Source organism: Suricata suricatta, chromosome 1 (assembly GCF_006229205.1).
Source record: "Suricata suricatta isolate VVHF042 chromosome 1, meerkat_22Aug2017_6uvM2_HiC, whole genome shotgun sequence".
NCBI lineage: Eukaryota > Metazoa > Chordata > Mammalia > Carnivora > Herpestidae > Suricata > Suricata suricatta.
The window spans coordinates 84,886,709-84,901,160 of NC_043700.1; the positions used below are offsets into that span (position 1 = coordinate 84,886,709).

At 36.0% G+C, this 14,452-nt stretch overlaps 1 long non-coding RNA gene across 2 annotated transcripts in view; it reads right to left on the reverse strand.

Annotated features, from left to right (window-relative positions):
• The window catches only part of LOC115271737, a 110,696-nt gene that overhangs the window by 78,872 nt on the left and 17,372 nt on the right, over nucleotides 1-14,452 (reverse strand). For both annotated transcript variants that reach the window (XR_003900091.1, XR_003900085.1), the window contains exon 3: nucleotides 3,648-3,736. This is a non-coding gene — a long non-coding RNA (uncharacterized LOC115271737). The remainder of the gene's footprint in view (nucleotides 1-3,647; nucleotides 3,737-14,452) is intronic.

Genomic DNA, 14,452 nt, shown 5'->3' on the forward strand with positions numbered 1-14,452 from the left:
TTCAAGTTCATATTTTTAAACTTAATAATCCTTATAAATTCATGAATTTTATGGTTATACCATATATTTTATTTACATGTGTTTAAATTATTTATGTATTTCATTTAATTATTGCTTTCCTGGATGTTTTCACCTCATCCTTTACCTTTTATTAGCAGGGCTATATATTTATTTCTTTTAGAAATTTACATGCCATATTAATCATGTGCTCCAGTCTATCAAGATCATTTTGGATTATGGGTCTCTTATCCAAAGTGCTAAAACATTTGATATCTGGATTTTGATTAAAATGTCATTTAAGTTATTGATAACTATTTAAGAAATATAAAAGTTAAGGAAAGGCCTTTACCAATGCTAAAAACACCTGTGAAATAATGACAATTTTGTCTTATTTTTTACATATGTTCATTCACCTCATAAACATTACATATAACTCATGATTCTCTTCATAAGTTACCTCAAAAACATTCAAAGTAAGTACTAAAGTACTATTGTTCTAAAAAAAAGTCCACATGAGAGAATATTTATGTGTGCATAGGATAGGGAGAGAGTTAATACATTTCCAGAGTTGTTATGAAAAACTATAGGAACTATTAAACAGCCCCTTTACTTTTTACAATTACATACTAAAAAGTCAGTAATTCACAAGTTTTAATTTCATCTAGTCATTTTACAATGTTTGATAGGTACTATCTTTTTAAATAAAAATAAATAATATTCTTCTTTACATATATTTAGTCTACTATTTCAGCTCTATTCGATTATTTATGTATATCAATTTATATTTCATCAAATATCTGGTGAATGCTGCTTAGGAAGGTAAAATTTATATCTGAATGAAGAGATACAGTGAAAGAATGCATTGTCCCTCTGGCTCTGTGAGTGTGACGTCATGACTTCCACCTACTTGTTCAAATAGGCATTTGTGCTATTTCTGCAATGAGAAGAATGACTGGATGAATTATCGAAAGGAAAAAATATTACTTAAGATCAAAGGGAGGGAAAAAAGATTCAAATGAAGGAAAAGAACTAACTTTATTATATAGGCAATATAGAATTGGTGAAGGCAAATATAATTTATTCCAGTGAAATAACTGATTATTGATACAATTATTTTCTTAGTAAAGCATTTGTTAAAATGTATCATTTAAAAAATAAATTAATAAACTCTATTTATTCATTTGTTTAAACATAAATGTGGCTAGTAATAAGAAATGTTAAAAATGTGTCTATCACTAATAGTAAAGTTGAACTTTCTTACTGATTAATTTGATTCTTTAATATTGTTAGCACATTTCCCCAAGGTTAGCTCTGTTTATGCATTTCAAAGTATAACTGTGACTAATTTAAATGGAGCAGAAGAACAGTGCACTCACCTACATTAAACTGACATTAAATAGCAATAGTAAGAGAGAGGCCTAATAGTCTGTGCCTCTAATCCACTGAGGGGCTTGACTCTAATGGCCAAAAGCATTTCAATTAAGTTTCATTGTTTTTCATTACATTTACTCAATATATGTGCCTGATGTGATTGTCTCTGCTCTCTCACAAGGAAATTCGTATAAAGATTAGGGGTAACCGGTTTTTATATTATTTAATTCTAATAGGAAATTTCTTTAGAGTTTTTAAAAATAACAATTGAGCAGTATTATCCCTTCTTTGAATCATTGTTTCCTAGTCTTGCATAGAATACTCAATTAATTTAATTGTTCGTTTTATTCTCTACTGTTGATGTGCTTCTATAACCCAGGCACGTAACAATGATTGTTTTTTTGTGTGTGTGACAAAACAGGAAGAGAAATGGCCGTGACCCAGATTAATAAGGTTGTACTCAAATGGTCTCTTATATCATATGAAGATCTTTGTGCTAAAGCTTTATAAGATTCATTTAACAGAGAAATGTCTTTATTTCATATACATCAGAGGTTGTTAGTCTTAGGTAAAATAGATACATGAGGCAAATTCTATTGGTAAGTAGAGATTATACTACGCGTTACATAGAGAGACTCCAGATGATGAAGATATAAAAGATTTCTGCATATTCCTGTCAAATAGTGATAAAAATGGCAGCAACAAGTTAGAGAATGAACAGGTGGTATACATTACATAAACAGGTACACACACACACACACACACCAAAACCAACAAAAGTAATGCACATCATGGTAAATAAAGCTCTTGGATGCTTTGGCACAATGTGAGATACCAGGAGATAGGCAGGAACAATATTAGTCCCTTCGAGGATTCCAAAATAATGATGGTAATTGGATAGGCTGCACGTTGTTGCTAGGTCACAGGATCAAGTTCATATAACTTTGTCTATTAGTGAGTATAAGCAAGGAGTAGAGTTTTTACTAAATAAAATATGATATAATGTAGTAGAAACTAGAAAAGACACAACAAAATATAAAATATTTATATATAGAAGTAAAACAGCAAAACTTCATATGATTACCATTTTATAAACTACATGTTTCTTCTCAACTAGCTTTTGAAATCATTTTGTGCAAAAATTGTTTTTAAGACTCATTTATATTGATATGAATAGTTCTAATTGCAGATATATGTAATAAAATATAAAGAAATGCAACAGAATAATCAACTCAAATTCAAAATTTTGAAACTTCTGTGTTGAAGAGGAGTACAATCAGTGAATATTTATAGGAAGGATTTAACTCTACTTCAAGTTTCAATAGTGGAGGTAGAATATTTTTATATTCTCTTTTTTAAGTTTATGTATTTATTTGGAAAGAGAGAAAGAGTGAGTTGGGGATGGGTAGAGAGAACAAGAGAGAGAATCCCAAGCAGGTTCCATCCTGCCAGCACAGAGCGCCACATGGGACTTCTTGATCTTATGAACCGTAAGAACATGACCTGAGCTGAAATCAAGAGGCAGGGATTTAACCAACTGAGCCACCCAGGTGCTCCTGTGTTTTGTGTGTGTGCGCATGTGTGTGTGTGTGTGTGTGTATGTATACACATATATATTTCAAAAAAAATTAAGCTTTCTCCAAAATTTTTGCCAAGACCAATAGAGTAATGTTTTTTTTCATAGTTACTTGAGGATAGCAACGAAGCAGGAATAGCAAAAAGTAAAATTTGAGAAGGATCTGATAGAAGTGAGGGCCCTGACGCATGCCTGCATTACAGCTCTGCCTGTATTGGGCACTGTTCTTTCCTTCAATCCTGGACACAGTCAAAATCTTTCACAGTGAAAGATTTTCCCAGTGAAATTTTCTTTCACTCAGAAGGCTCAACATTAATAGATGTTAAATAAATATAAATATTGTACATGTCTTAGTAATTCTTATGCCAAAGCTTCTTTCACAGCCCTCTCCTGATTTTTCAAGTGCAGTTGCATGTGTATTTGAATAGTGCTTGCAAATATAGAAGTAGGTAGTGACTATGTATGGGGTGTGTGTGAACATACATGCTTTCACACTAAGTTTTGTGGATGCTTGATTTAGATCTCTTTCTGAATTATCTGCTGTTACTTTTTTTAATCCAATCACCTCTGATAAATAGAGGCCCAGAATACAATGTCACTATGTCTAACTGTTTCTGTGAACATAATAGATTATGAGGTGGCTTTAATATTAGAATATACTACAATTTTGTTCACACATGGGAAGTTTATTAGGACTTACCCTTAATCAGATCAAGGTTTAAGTTCTTTCTCCATTACTTGTGTCATTTGGAAACTTCTGTCAACTTCCTTGGTCTTTACTTTTTGGACCTATAAAAGAAAGACACTGATTTTGAACTTCTGGAAGAAAGATACTAAACTAAATAACCTTGACTCTCTCTTATGGTTTGAATATTTTATCATCAGTTCTTATCAATAAAGATCATTGAAAAGAAAATGACAAAGCTTACTGGAGGTATAAAGATTTTGTTAGCATGATATTGAGGTAGCATTCTTATTTTTCCCTGTTATTCCTAATTATATAGTTCCTGAATTGGAATTCACAGGCTTTTTATACAAAGATACAACTTTTGGTTAAGATCAAATGAAATACTAACTTCCAAACATCAACTTCCAAAGTTAAAAGTACATATCCTTTGATGTTTAAATGTGCTGTTGAAGGAGGTACAAATATTCCTTGTGAAGTTTGAGATATAATATTTAAGTAAGTTTTCATCAGCCAATATGCAGCTAATGTAACCAGAGTTAGGTTAGACAGATAAAATTCCACTATAGATTATGGCTGCTGTTACTAAAACCTAACCTAAATGGAAGAAGCAATAAGCAACTGAATGTGAAAACATTAAAGAAAAAAGTCAGTTCAAGAACTACTTAGTTAAACTTCAGTACAATTTATCAAAAATGTAATTTTCTGCCTTCATTCTATTACATGAGCATGTGTCCACAATTTCTGAAAGCTTAGTATTTTAAATGCTTCTGAAAAAAATACACTTTGTTGAAAATCATCAAGGAATTTGCCATCTGTTTGCAAAACAGCAATGTCAAGGCAAAGTGCTAGCCTGTGGTACGTGTCCAAAACCCTAACAGAAATGTACAAGGTGCATATGCTTGCAAATGTGGTTTTAAAATCAGAAGCCAATTAGTGTGCGCAATGTTTCCAAACCTGATCTGGGTTTGCATTACTTACAGGTAAAGAAGCTGCAAGCTCAAAGAATTAAAAATAACTACTTTGAGGTACAAATTAGTACTTGTTCTTAATAATAGCAAGCACATTAATTAATATTTACAATTTTTAAGGATCAGATCTCTCTTTAAAACATTAGCCATAGGTTACGTTTTTTGCTAGTTGAAAGACTATTTGTTTATCCCTATATAGATTTGTTGCACAAATTAAATTTGTATCATGTACTGAGATTTTCTCAGCACATACTATAAATTTAAGAAAAGATCACTATTATTTTATATTATTGATATTACTACTTATCTGGTCTAGGACACATACATCATGTCATTTAATAAAAGTAATAAACTAATTGTCAAAACTCAGTGAAATTGAAATCTCTGTCAGGCACTGAGCTAAATTTGTAATATTTAACTCATTTTAATCTAGAAACCACCTTACAAATATACATTATTAGGCTATCCATTTCAGAGATGAGAAATTTGAGGTTTAGAGATTGTAAATATATTGTGCAAGGTCTTGTGACTAGAAAGCACTAAACCAGAGATTGAATCCTAAATCTGGCAGACCCAAGGGGTTGTTCTTAAAAGTATTAAATCGAGGCACCTGAGTGGCTGAGTCGGTTAATCGTCTGGCTTCGGCTCAGGTCATGATCTCATGGTTCGTGGGTTCGAGCCCTGCGTCGGGCTCTGTGCTGACAGCTCAGAACCTGGAGCCTGCTTCCAATTCTGTATCTCCCTCTCTCTCTGACCCTCCCTTGCTAGCGCTCTCTTTCTCTCTATCAAAAAATAAATAAAAGACATAAAAAATTTAAGAAGAGTATTAAATCTACTGCCATGCAAGTAGAACATCTCTTTAGAAACTCAGTAATTGAAAAGGCCAGTGTTACACTAATTTCAGTTCTTTCCTTGGTGGGAATTAAAGTGTATCTAGGTTTTAATATTTTCATTGGTGTTTTATTCACTCTATGGGATAAAACAGATCTTCTTTTCCTCCCCACTTCCCATGTTTTCCAGGTGTTGGGTTTAGAACAGTACATCTCCTACAGTGTGAAGAACCCAAAACTAGTGCTAGATTTAAGTGAGCCCAGAACTCAACTTTGATTTATTCTGTATCATTAGCAGTCTTCTGTTTATGGCCCTTAGCCCTGAGTGTAACTGCTAATTAGAGATAGCTCTCAGCTCCTAAGTTGTGTAAAGAAAACAAAACTTATGTCTATCCAATGTTTACCTCTCCATATAAAGATCAAATTGAATTTCAAGTGTGATGGAAAGAGAGCAGTTATCACAAAGAGGTTTTTAGTATAAATATTGTGTGTGTGTGTGTGTGTATACACATGTATACATTTATACACACATATACACACATGCATATGTATATATTTTTAAATTTTTAACAAATTTTAATATAGTGAATAAAACTAAGATCAGTGGAAATTAAACTTCTATTCAAACATGTGAACATCCTGTTATGCATAGTCTCTCAAAGCGGTAATAAAATAGTTTGGATTGTTGAAGATCAAAATCAGTCATATTATTATATTTCTCTGAAATAGAAAAAAGTTTTTAGCGTATAAACATTGGAAAGACAGAAATTTATGTCATTTTCTTTGACATTATGCTTATGTTTTCAATTTATACATGAAAGTTTGAAAACAGAGAAATAAATTATGTGGCTGCCTCACATTAGTGTGAAAACTCCACTGACACTGTAAAAATAACAACAGCATTAAGTTACTTAAATAATTTGTGGTGTTTGAAGAAAGCTCATTAGCACTTTGTAAATTTTCACATAGCCCGTGTTATAACTTCATTTCCAGAAGAGCTATCATGGCACAAAAACAAATCCCATGTGCAATTAATAACTGCAAGATTCAGTGAATGATCTTGAATAGCAGACACTACATAATAAAGAATAAATCCTCAACTTGGTATCTAGGGCTGAAACATAAATAAGAGTTATACTGGTAGAAGTTATTCTTTTCTTTTCTGTTTTTAATCTGTCTAGTCACTTTTGAGGATTCATTCTATACTAGAGTTTCTGCAATTCAGTAGATAATTCTATAAGAAGTAAAGCCAGATTATATATGGTTTGGGATCATTTTCTTTTAAAAGTTCAATGCATTATTTTACTGCAAACATGGATTTTTGCCAGTTTTTTCTTTGACAGAAACACTTAAAATGAATATTTCAAGATTCAATGTACGCTACCGAGTATTCTTTTTTAAATTTTTTAATGTTTTATTTATTTGTGAGAGTGAGAGTGAGAGAGAGAGAGAGAGAGAGAGAGAGAGAGAGAGACTGTGAGCAGGAAAGGGTCAGAGAGAGAGGGAGACACAGAATCTGAAAACAGTCTCCAGGTTCTGAGCTAGCTGTCAGCACAGAGCTCTATGCGGGGCTCGAACCCACAAACTGTGAGATCATGACCTGAGCCAAAGTCAGAAGCTTAACCAACTGAGGCACCCAGGCATCCCATGAGAGTATTCTGATTTAAAATTCAACAGATATGGATGCCTGGGTGGCTCAGTCAGTTAAGCGTCCAACTTCATTCAGTTCAGGTCATGATCTTACAGTTCATGGGCTCTATGCTGGCAGCTCAGAGCCTTGAGCCTCCTCTCAGATTCTGTGTCTCCCTCTCTCTCTGTCCCTCTCTTGCTCATGCTCTCTCTGCCTCTCAAAAATGAATAAACGCTAATTTTTTAAAAATTCAACAGATAAATGAGCTTATGGGGAAGAGAAAGAATTTATTTTACTTATGTGACTACACCTTTACTCATGTAAACACAGGCCTAGGAGAACTTCTGCCGTGGAAATCAGGACCCACCGCTAATACCAAGACATGATGCGTGCGGAGTTCTAAAGAAGACCCTCAGAGATTAGCAACAGAACAACAGAATCTATCCATTTGACAACCACCTCCTCTCCACAGCTCTGGCTCTCTAGTGCTCACTGCCAAGCTTCACAAAAGATGACTGGGAGGGAGAGTGGGAGTCGAAGCTCTTAGTCACTGTCAAGGCATTTTAAGCCTTTTGGAGGAACACACTTGGAAAGCAACTCCCATGAAGACAGGCCAGGATGCCTCAAAGTATAATTCATAAATAAGAGAGGCATTGGGATCTGCCAGATGCTTGCCTTGCTGCAGTCTTCCGGTCTACTCTCCAGTGATTTTTGCTGCTGAGAACAGCCTGTGAGAGAGACCTTGGAAGGGCAGGGTGGATGTCTGTCTATGGGGTTGAGTATATATGTGAAAGAAGACACTGATGGCCTCTAATTCATTTCAGGGGGATTTTAGATCTAAAAATGGTTTTGAACCCAATAAATCTCTTTCTGGATTGTGTGGGAGAATATCAACTTGACCTCTAACCAAAGATTCTTAAATAGAACTTAAAAAGTGGTGGGGTGCCTGCCTGGATGGCTTAGTCATTTGGGCCTCTGACTTCGGCTTAGGTCATTGATTTCACAGCTTGTGGGTTTGATCCTGTATCAGGGTCTGTGCTGACAGCTCAGAGCCTAGAGCCTGCTTTGGATTCTGTGTCTCCCTCTCTCTGCCCCTCCCCTGCTCACACTCTGTCTGTCTCTCTCTCTTGAAAAATAAACATTAAAAAAAAAAAAAACTTGAAAAGTAGTAACAAGACTGATATATTAAATCACAATTATATACACATATATAATTACATATGTAATACTCTGTATATAATAGATTAAATATTATATATCAGATTAAAAAGGCAAGCCATATAGTGAAATAAGATACTTGTAACATGTAATCTAATAGGAGGCTTGTATTCATAATATCTAAAAAACTGCCACAAATCAATAAAAGACAGATGATTTAATATAAATTAAAAAAACATATTTTTAGGTTTATTTATTTTGAGAGAAAGAGAGCACAAGTAGGGGAGAGGCAGAGAGAGAGGGAGAGAGAAAATCTCAAGCTGGCTCCATGCTGTCAACGCATAGCCTGACACAGGGCTCAATCTCACAGTTAGTGAGATCACGATCTGAGCTGATATCAAGAGTCAGATGATTGACTAAGCTACCCAGGTGCTTCCAAAATGAACAAATTTTTAAGATAATTGTATAATCAAAAACCATGCCAGCTTTGACTGAAAGAGGCTTTTGGAAATCTCATCTTTAGAGAGAGAAGATAGGTTGAAAAACGACCAGGGTACTAATATACTATGCTACTAAAATAAGAGGGTGGCATGGGGTGAAATCAGGAATCCGAAATCTAGAGAGAAAACCCAAGAATCATGGAGAATTAGTTCATGAGTGTATGACTGAATCCTGAATGAGGCCATTTCAACATTTGCCTGGTAGGATTTCAGAAATACTAAGAAACTACAATTCCTGTGAGCCTCCCACCACTCGCACCCCTCTGGAAGGAAATGTCTATAGTAGTCTCCTGCAACTGTTTCATGAGAATATATTGTATGTGTACTGGGTGAGCAGTGAAGTTGTCTCTTTAATTCACAGGTCTTCATATCAAGAAGAATTCTACTTGAAGAACTACACCTAAAACCTAATTTGGACAATGAAATTCTAGAATTGTATTTTATTTTAATATTTTAACATTTATTTTTTGAGGGAGAGAGAGCGTGAGTGGGTGAGAGGCAGAGAGAAGGCGATACAGAACCTGAAGGAACTCCAGGCGCTGAGCTCCAGCTCACACTCATGAATCACAAGATCATGACCTGAGCTGAAGTTTGACGCTTAACAGACCGAGCCACCCAGAACCCCAAGGTTCTAGAATTTTAATGGGTTATGGTCTTTCAAAGCTTGGGGAAGGGTGAGTATGTTTTGCATGTGGAGAGTGTTTTGCACGTAAATCATGGGTGGTCAGAGGAACACTGCGGCAGCTGACTTCTGACATGGCGCTCAATGGCAGCCTGTCCCTTCCTGGTACGCAAGCATTTGGTATTTCCCTCTGCCCATGAATAGCATTGATTTATATGGCCAATGCCATGTTTCAAGAATTACAAAGTGCGGTTACTAATATTTCCTTGAAAATGCTGAATTTATTTCTATATACAAAAGAATGAAGGTATATAAAGAGGAGTTTTGAAGATTTCTTTAAGAGAGTGGTGCTCTGAAACCTCATTCTTCCTGACTGGCAAGATTCATCTTCACACAAAAGAGAAGTTTCTTAAAGAGATCACTTGAAGAGCTCAATAAAATACGATGAGATTTAGAGGACAAAGTGAATTGGAATCTAACTCATGAATAACAATCAAAATGGTAAAAGATGTACAAAATAGTAGAGCTTAGGAATGCCTGGATTTTCAGTCAGAGCAAAGATGCATGAAGTTTTCCCATGGCTGTAATACACACACATATAATTTACTGAGTCATTATTGTAGGACTTCTCCAGCAGAGCTGCACTAGGTGTGAACAAATCATCATAAAAAGGAGCAGATGGATGTCTGGATTCCTAGGGGATGGTGAATTAATGAATGCACAGCCAGAATAGAAATGTACTTATTTCATTCAGGGAGATTATCAGGTAAATACTACCAATGATGTGGAAGGGGTCCAGTGGGTTGATCATCTGACTCTTGATTTTGGCTCAGGTCATGATTTCAGAACCATGGGATTGAATCCCATGTCAGGCTCTGCATGAAGTCAGCCTGAAATTTTCTCTCTCTCTCTCTCCTTCTGCCCCTCCCCCGCCCCCATGCACGGGGAATAGCTTCAAGCAAGCAAGTTCAAACACTCTAAGTGCAGTGAGTACTGATGCTAAAACTGCCACCAATTCATGACAGTATCAACCAGGTAAGACATTTATTGGCTCAATTTGCTCTCCTTCTTCTTATAGGCCAACCCAGGAAAGGTCAGAATCTTCGGTCATCAGAAGTAGCAACACTACCTAAGAAAAAGAGAAGCCAATCATATTGCCTTCCCTGGCACCAGAATTCTCCTCAACAACAGGCCTGTCTGGTGCGAGAGCAGGACAGTCCATTTAAAACCAGATTTGGGATTTTTAGGATTTTAATATCATAATTGTTTTCCAATGTCATTGTTGTGTTTTGTCGTTGTTATTGTTTTGTCTTGGCCTACCAGCAGGAAACTTCATAAGGAGCACCTAAGAATTCTCTTATCAGCTGAGGAAATCTGATACCCACTAAACACATTTAAAAAAGGCAAATATAAAATAAAATTGTTTTATGATAACATTCTTACAACTGTGTTTTTACAAAATGCCAGTTCAACCATAGCTTCTTTCTCTACATGAGCTAAAACACATACACAATGTGTATTGTGATACACACTGGAAATCAGATACTTAAAACATCTCAATTTTTTTTAATTTTTAAAAATGTTTATTTATTTTCAGAGAGACAGAGTATGAGCGGGGAAGGGACAGAGAAAGACACAGAATCTGCAGCTCTGTCAGCACAGAGCCAGACATGGGGCTCAAACTCAGAAACTACGAGATCATGACCTGAGCTGAAGTCAGACACTTAACCAACTGAGCCACCCAGGCGCTCCCTCCCAATTTTATTTAATATGTGCCCTTCCATGTCCATTTCTTACCCTCGTGCTCATTTACATGTTTGAAATAATTTATTTCTTCAGCCAAAACATAAAGTGATAAAATAACCAAAATAAAAATCAATTTTATCTCTTAGGGATGCAAAGTCAGGTAACAAATTATGTGGTTGGGGTGTGGAAGGATATTCTTATCCATTTGATTTTATAGTTTATGCACTCTGAATTTGTACTGGCTCTAACATTTTGCTAAACGAAATAAGGCAGACAAAGATAAGTACTATATGATCTACTTTATGTGTTCAATAAAAAAAATCATAGAAAAAGAGATAAGACATGTGGTTACTAGAGGCAGAAAGAGGGAAGAGGGAAAACTGGAGGAAGATAGGCTAGTGTTCAATTTTCCAGGCGTCAGGTAAGTAAGTGCCAGTGATGTAATGTGTAAATGATGACTATAGTTAACACTGCCTCATTATATATAAATAACTGTTATGAGTACATATGTTATTTTTTCTTTTTATTCTTCCCTTCTTTTATTTTGATTCTATCTGTATGAGACAATGGATGTTAGCTGAACCTTTTAAAATTATCATTTCATAATATTTATTAATAAAACCATTATGCTTGTAGGCCTTAAACTTCTGCAGTGACACATGTCAATTATTTCTCAATAAAAATGGAAAAAAATACACTTTGTAATACAAATACATCAAATAATGAAATCAGTTTGCTTTAAAATGTGTCCAGAATTATTATAAAATATTAATATTTTAATATTATCCCATGCAGTTTAATAAAAAATGAAATTTGTTTTCAAATTAAAAAAATATATGTGTAACCACACCAGACACTTTAGAGAAAGAAAATCCATTATAAAAAGTTCACTAACTTCATGGCCTCTGTGACTCAAATTATACCCTCAGAACAAATTTAGAAAAAGAGATACCCAAGGATAAAAATGAGTCCTAACTCTGAGTTGAAAGGCGACGCTGAACCAAAGACTAGGACCCCAATGTTCACTTTCACTGAAGCAGACAGAATGAGTCTGCCATTGTTTTCTGGGATATTTGGTCACCCAAGGAAAGAAGGCTGACTAGGCACACACAAGCTGTCTTAAAAGCTGGGTAGTTAATATTCTTGTATAAGAGTGTGCGAAGAAATGACAATCTGACAAAATAAGTGGGAAGTGGGAAGAATTAGATCATTTTGCTTGAAAAGAGTACTGCAAGAGAAAATTTCATGAAACCTGAAACTGGGCTTTTAATAAGTATTCTACAGGCACAGAAATTAGTCTGGGTGGCTCAATCAGTTAAGCATCTAGCTTTGGCTCCAAGTTTGAACCCAGGATCAGGCTCTGTGCTGACAGCTCAGAGCCTGGAGCCAGCTTCAGATTTTGTGTCTCCCTGTCTCTGTCCCTCCCCTGCTTATGCTCTGTTTCTCTCTCTCTCTCTCTCCCTCTCTTTTAAAAATAAATATTTAAATTTTTTATTTTATTTTATTTTATTAAAAATTCTTATGTCTTTATTTTATTTTGAGAGAGAGAGAGAGAGGCAGAGCGTGAGCAGGGAAGGGGCAGAGAGAGGGCGACCCAGAATCTGAGCAGGCTCCAGGCTCTGAGCTAGCTGTCAGCACAGAGCCCGACATGGGGCTCGAACCCACAAGTTGTGAGATCATGACCTGAGATGAAGTTGGATGCTTAACCAACTGAGCCACCCAGGCGCCCCTTAAAAATTTTATAAAGAAATTAATCCTTTAGATTGTGAGAGAAGTAAGCGTATGTATACATATCACAGAATTCCGTTGTCTTTGTGTTGGAACCTCTCTACTTTGCGTGGTTAAGGGAACTGTCAGCTAGACTTTGAGGACGATGTCTAACACTAATCTCAACCTCTCAATGGAACTTCCCTTCATCAGTGTTCAATGTTTCTCTGGTCTGGGGAAATACGCACAAGTTGCCTTTCAGAGAATGGCAAGTTTAAGTGTTGCACTTTCCCCCAAGCATCACTCCGTGGTAAACTGGAAGATAGCCATTCTCACATCTGTATCCCAGTGGATACATTGTAAGGATTACCTCCTTTCCCAGTCACTAACTAGAGACCATCTTTGTTAGAGACTTGTTGGGGGGGGGGGGGAGGTAGGTAAAACACACAAAACTTTTAAGAGATCCAGAAGTAATGTTGTAGCATATTAAAAATAACTTTAGTCTTAAATGAGAGTTATATGTGTATTTCTTTCTGGGGACACCACTGGTGACTCTCAGAAACTTAAATGAACATGACTTGATCTAATTAGAGAAGACACTGGAGAGCACATTAGCTCTGACAGCAGCTTGAGAAAGTTCATACAATATATTGAGTTAAAGGGAAAAATAAAGGAGCTTCTTGGACAAGTATTTATTTTTACAAATGAAAGAACATCTGGATTTTTATTTTATTTTTTAATGTTTATTTATTTATTTACTTTTATGTTTTTTAATGTTTATTTCTGAGAGAGAGAGAGAGAGACAGAGCAGGAGTCAGGGAGGAGCAGAGAGAGGGAGACGCAGAATGAGAAGCAGGCTCCAGGCTCTGAGCTGTCAGCACAGAACCCTATGCAGGGCTGGAACCCACAAGCAGTGAGATCATAACCCGAGGCGAAGTTGGAGGCTTAACCAGTTGAGCCACCCAGGTACCCCTTACTTATTCATTTTTAGAGAGAGAAAAGGGAGGGGAGAATCCCAAGCAGGCTCCACACTGCCAGTTCAGAGACTGATACGGGCTGCATCTCACCAACGACGAGATCATGACATGAGCCCAAATCAAGAGCGGGACTCCGAACCGACTGAGCCACTCAGGGGCCCGTAACCCCACTTATCAGGAACAAAGACCAAGCCTCCATGAGCTGTGAGGCTTTCCCCAACCCGACCTACCCCCATGCAACCCTGCTCTTATGCTGGGCACACATCCACACTCGCTCCCCAGGACTTCACCTCTTTACAGTACCCTCCAGACAAGATTACATCCAGAATGGTTGAGATAAACTTTACTATATGTCTGGAAAGTAAGGGTACTTAAAAATTAAAATTTGCTTTTAATTAAAACAATAAGGAGCTTCCAAACTTGAACACTGGGATTCCTATCCATTTCATACTTTTATCAGTATGTATGAAATGAAAATCTTTATACCCTTGACGAGAGCAGTTGTACTTAGTAGACAATCAACTACAATTTGAATGTACACCCGCACCTACATGAAACCAGAGGATGGAAGACAGGTGCAGCAGGAGAGTCCATGAATTTTACCAATAAAATTCTCATTATTGTAGAAAACACTCACAAATATGTGAGAGTACACATTAAATAAATAAGCATTAATCTT